Source organism: Octopus sinensis, linkage group LG4 (genome assembly GCF_006345805.1).
Source record: "Octopus sinensis linkage group LG4, ASM634580v1, whole genome shotgun sequence".
Taxonomy (NCBI): Eukaryota; Metazoa; Mollusca; class Cephalopoda; order Octopoda; family Octopodidae; genus Octopus; species Octopus sinensis.
In genome coordinates, this window is record NC_043000.1 from 58,084,132 (window position 1) to 58,090,118 (window position 5,987).

Below are 5,987 nucleotides of genomic sequence, written 5' to 3' on the forward strand. Positions count from 1 at the left end.
AATTCTTTCAGCAAGTATAAGACACAACACTAGACTTGTTTCAGTTTTATTATGAATTCATCAGCAAAGTGTAGATTTCACCACTTTTGTTAAAGCAATGAAATCACTATTAAAAAGTAAATTTAAAAGTCCAGCAAATGACCACACCGTATCTCTTTTATTGGCATAAAGGCTCTCTTTTTGGCCTATCTACTATCATTTCTTTTTATAAATGAACGTCCACTAAAGGCTGTTACATTTGTAAAATATAATCTGCAACAACAGTAACACAAAGAGCAACAACAAAGAAGCAATTTCTGTCAACGATACAGACTTGTAAGCACTTGATTATTGCAAAATAAGTAATTAGTGATCAGGACACTCTGATTAATTCTTTTTCATGGAATCACTTTGCTGTTATTGATAGAAACCATTCTACACAGAGTTGGAGACAGACACAGAGAGACAAGGATACAAAGAGCGCAAGAGAAACAGAATCAGTAAGAAAGACTGAAAGAGAGAGAAAGAGAAAAATGGGGAAAAGAGAGAGTGAAAGAGGGAGCAGAGAGAGGTAAAGAGGGGAAGAGAAAGAGAAAGAGGGGGGAGACAGACAGTGAAATATATATTTCCATTTTATAGAATCACATTCTTTCACAAATATATTATCATCCATGAGAAAGACGAACGACCAGATTTTTCTGTTATTGATTCTTTGCTCGAGATTAACCAAAATGCTCTCAGAAATAAATGTGTATAGAGTAAAATGATGGAAATACTATTGAAATATTGTTGTATATGCCATATATTTGCCATTTTAAACTTTGAAATTACATTTGCAACAATATATATATATATATATATATATATATATATATTCACACACACACATAAATATATATATTAAGTATGCATTAGAAAGCTTCTTTTTTTTTATTATTTTGTTTAAAAAATTTTTGTAGGAAGAGGATGAAGATTTTTCTCTCATTCAATATTTTATGTCTGTGTGTATTTATGTGTATTTGAGTGTGTGTGCATGTGTGTGTGTGTTTGCATGTGCGTGTGTGTGTTTGCATGTGTGTGTGTGTGTGTGTGTGTGTGTGTTTGTGTGTGTGATAAAGAGAAAAAGGGACAGGGAGGGGGAGGTAGGGAGGGGGAGAGAGAGAGATATAGTTTGTAATTATGTTTGTAATGAAATATCTTGCAATTTAAATGGAAGGGAACAAAAAAATATATAAAACAGACAGGCATAGCTTGTACATGAGTGTTGGTGTGGCTGCATTGGTACAGACATAGCAGTGTGGTAAGAAGTTCGTTTCCCAACCATATAGTTCCAGGTTCAGTCCCACTGCATGTTGGGCATGTGTTTTCTACTATTGTTGTAAGCCAACCAAATACTTGTGAATGAATTTGATAGAAGGAAACTGAAGGTAGCCTGTCATGTAATGTGTGTATGTGTGTGGAGATCTTGGTGCTTGTATTTGTGTTTGTTGCCCTCTATCAATTGACAACTAGAGTTGGTTTGTTTATGTCCCTCTAACTTAGCAGTTTGACAAAAGAGACTGGTAGAAAAAGCACCAACCTTATAAATTGTTATATCGCAATACTACACCATAGCTGTGTGAGCTACGAAATCCTCGTCGCCACTGTTATATTGCAATACTACACAGTGGCTGTGTGAGTTACGAAATCCTCATCACCACTGTTATGTCGCACATTCAGATGCCTCTACTACTCAACTCTACTATACTCACCGCTACTCAACTGTTCTCTTGACGTCTAGACTTCTCCCTCTATATCTATGTATTGGGCTAGTCTACTTCATCGTCTGGAGGTGTCCACACAACAGAAATAAAAAATAAATATTGGGGTAAATTTGTTCAACTGAAATTCTTCAAGGCAGCGCACAGCATGACCACAGTCCAAGGACTGAGAAAAGTAAAAGAATAAAAGAACTGATGCAAATTAAAATGTTGCAAAAGAGTACAGACATGACTATATTCAAGAAGTTTGCTTTTCAATAAAGTGTCTTTTTTATGAGGTGGCAACAAAATGTTCCTGGACTAGTTATGTTTAATAAAAATACTTTATTTACCTAGGTTTTGAAATCATCTCCTTTCAAAAATTGTCACCTTGTACAGCAATACAATGGTCCCAGTGTTCTTACCACTTTTAGAATCTGGCTTGGAAGTCGTTTTCTGTAAGCAAGTTGATGACTTTCTGTGATTCACTGTGGATCTTGACAACGACGACCTTTGACCTGTATTTTCATCTTAGGTGAAGAGGGCAGGAGTGGAAGTGATGTCGTATTGTTTTTGGTGAGAAACTCACGAGTGAGGAGAGCTCGGTGACAGTGTGCATTGTCATTGTGAAGAATTCAATTCATCGTGCTCCACAGATCCGGTTGCTTTCATTGAATGTCCTCCCTCAAACTGATTAGAATGTCACAGTAGAACTCTTGATTGATGGTCTGGCCCTGGGTGACGAATTTTGGATGCACAATACCACATTTCCAGGGGTGACACTTCTGGCAGGTCTTCCAGATCACTCTCTTTTTACTCTTTTACTCTTTTACTTGTTTCAGTCATTTGACTGTTGCCATGCTGGAGCACCACCTTTAGTCGAGCAAATCGACCCCAGGACTTATTCTTTGTAAGCCTAGTACTTATTCTATTGGTTTCTTTTGCCAAACCACTAAGTTACAGGGACGTAAACACACCAGCATCGGTTGTCAAGCAATGTTGGAGGGACACAGGCACACAAACATTTACACACACACATACACATATATATATACACATATACAATGGGCTTCTTTCAGTTTCCGTCTACTAAATCCACTCACAAGGCTTTGGTCGGCCCGAGGCTATAGTAGAAGACACTTGCCCAAGGTGCCATGCAGTGGGACTGAACCTGGAACCATGTGATTCTTAAGCAAGCTACTTGCCACACAGCCACTCCTACGCCTATTCATTGTCTTCCAAGAATGTTCCACTTTTGAAGTGCCTGTGACACTCAAAACATTGCATACGATGACCCATTGCCTCATCGCTGTAAGCTTGCCAAAGCATGCTCAATGTCTCTGTAGCAGACTTCCTGACTTTAACGCAAAATTTAAAGTTGGATCTTTGTTCCTGTACATGACAAAAATTGCAGACTACAGCATACACATGATCACAAAAACACAAATTTCTCAACTTACGATGTAAATGTAGTGATGTCACTTGGTACACTGCCTCATGATGGTAACCACTAGCTCTCACTATGCACACAATTGTGTGCTGCCATCTGTTGGTGCACTACAGAACTAGTCCAGAAACTTTTTGATACCACCTCATACTATAGCCTTGGGTTGACAAAAGTCTTTGGAGTGAAATTTTGTAAATGAAAGTTGTATGGAAGGACATGGGATATAGATATTAGTTTGTTCATTTGATGACCATTTTACCATGGGTTTAGATAGAGATTCATTTGACAAAAAAATTTTCAGCCGGGAGCTTTTCTTGACTTCGGTCCTTACCTGTTTCTCGACTAAAGAATATGTTTATTTTGCAGGGGTTTTTTCAAAGTGTAAAGCAACCAGTCACAATGTCAATATTAAGACAATTTTACTCAAGCTGTAATGAGTGTGGAATGTGTTAGCATTGATGCACATTTGTGTGTGCATGTATGGACATATACACATAAATGCACACGCAAACACACAGAGACATTTATTTATATGTGACAAGCTTCCTGCAGTTTCCATTTATCAAATTTCCTCACAAGGTATTGGTCAGTCTGAGGTTATAGTACAAGGCACTTCCCCATAATGCCATCCAGTGAGATTGAACCTGAAAGTATGCACTAATGCTTGTACCTCATATATATATATATTTATAAATATTCTAAAAAAAACTTATGGAATAATAATTATTCCAGGTTATCAGGATATTTACCATTTTACACTTTACTAATGCAAAGCAAACAGTATCAATTATAATATTATTACAAATTTGGGATTTTACCAATAGGACCACAACTTCAATTTCAGGACAACCTTATTTTAATATATATATATATATATATATATATATATATATATACCTTACCTTGTGTCTGGGGAGAGTCATTTTCTTTTTGTGCCTTATAATGTAACACACTCACCAGTAAAATTTTCACTTATTTCTTATTTTTATTTTCCTAAAATTTTCGTTGCGTCTTGCAACCTTTACAATAGTCTTGACTCTGTCCGTTATTTACACTGCGTTCCCTTTTGTTTGTTTGTGCACATGTGTGTGGGTCAGTGTGTGTGTGTGTATGTGCTTATACATGCATGCATGTACGTATGTACGTATGTGTGTGTGAGCATGTGTTTGTATATTTATAAGACACAAAAAGAAAATGACTCTCCCCAGACACAATAGAATATGCTTCAACACACAAACTCATATAAAGAATCTTGCAAACCAAATCCAAAAACGAAATATACTTTACCTGTTATTAGTCTGTGGGGAAAGAAGATAATATTAATCAATGCTACACATGTTTCTGCCCTGGTGGTTTGTTTTACCAGGCTATACCTAATACATAAATCCACCAGTGCATCCTCAGGCTATTTTCCTCTTTTTATTATTATTAACAGATCCAACTTAATCCTAGAAATTCTAAGATATCTTCATTAAAAATAAGAATAAAAATAAATATATATATATAAAACTTCCTAATATATTTTTACAAAATTTTAAAAGATTTAAAAATTAGAAAATTAAAAATTTTTAAAATTCATTAAAATTTAATAAAATTAAACACCTAAAACTACAATAGCAATATATATATATATATATATATATATATATATAGAATGTGCTAAACATTAAAGAAACCCTCTTTGACTATTTTATAAACACATCAAATTAAACTGCCTATCTATAAAAACTTTACAGGAATATAAAATAAAAAAATCATATTAGCTTCATTTCTTTCAAGCCTACACATGTCTTCAGCAGTCATGGCCCATCTTTCACTGTTGTGTAGCATGTCTATTTGCATACATGCATCATACAGTCTACCTTTCACTCTGAGTGAGAGGCTCTTTGTTACCAGCAGAGGTAGGAGCTTTCTGAACTTTGCCCTGGCTATTCTTATTTTAGTAGCAATGCTCTCATAACCCCCCCCCCACTACAGACTTGGTCACCTAGGTAACAGAAGCTATCAACTACTTCTAGTTTCTTCCTTCCTCTGACATGTGATGGAATCTGTTTTCTGAACATCTTCAATATTTATTACCCCTGTGCATCTTCCACACACAAAAACTATCATCCCAGTTTACCTTCCTTTGATATAGCTGCACCTTTTAGGTGTCTATAGCTTACACTTGGTACATCTTATGGAGTTTCTATCTACCCCTTTTCTACAGATCAAGCTGGGCCATCAACAAATTTCTAATCATTACTCTTCATTTAGGGATAGGTATAAACGTAACAGTAAAGGGCTTAATAAATTAATTTGGTATCTAAAAGACCACAAGAAACAATTTAATTTAGATTGGTTGATTCTCTCAATTTTGATACCTTATAATAAAGGCAAGGAATTCTGTCTTCGCTGTAATTCTGAACTATTTTTTATTCTTTTTTCTAAAAATCTCCTTGTAAACATTGGCAGAAACACACCATTAGTTCATATAAGAGATATCTATCACTATATATAATTTAAACATTCATTTTCTTCTTACTTTTCAGATTCACTAGATATATTTTTTTCCAAGATTATAGAGTTTTATTTCATTTATATATCGTTATATGCTTCTCATTTATTTGTTTTTTTCTTTCCTTTACCCCTCCTCTTTCTATAGGCTACCTTTGACATTATATCTTCTAACATTTTTTTAAAACAAACTTAATAGCGTTCAGTTAATCACTATATATATCCATCATATTCTGTTAAAATGTCTTATTAATGAGTTTCATTTCTTCATTTACCTGAAGAGAAGATTGTATTGTTTTATACCATTTTATTCCTTTGGAATAATA

The 5,987-nt window shown here is 34.8% G+C and overlaps 1 long non-coding RNA gene across 1 annotated transcript in view; it reads right to left on the reverse strand.

The window, feature by feature from the left end:
* Positions 1-2,268: 2,268 nt before the first annotated feature.
* Positions 2,269-5,987, reverse strand: part of LOC118762968 — a 17,909-nt gene continuing 14,190 nt past the window's right edge. Inside the window, exon 3 of the long non-coding RNA XR_004998721.1 lies at positions 2,269-2,408. This is a non-coding gene — a long non-coding RNA (uncharacterized LOC118762968). The remainder of the gene's footprint in view (positions 2,409-5,987) is intronic.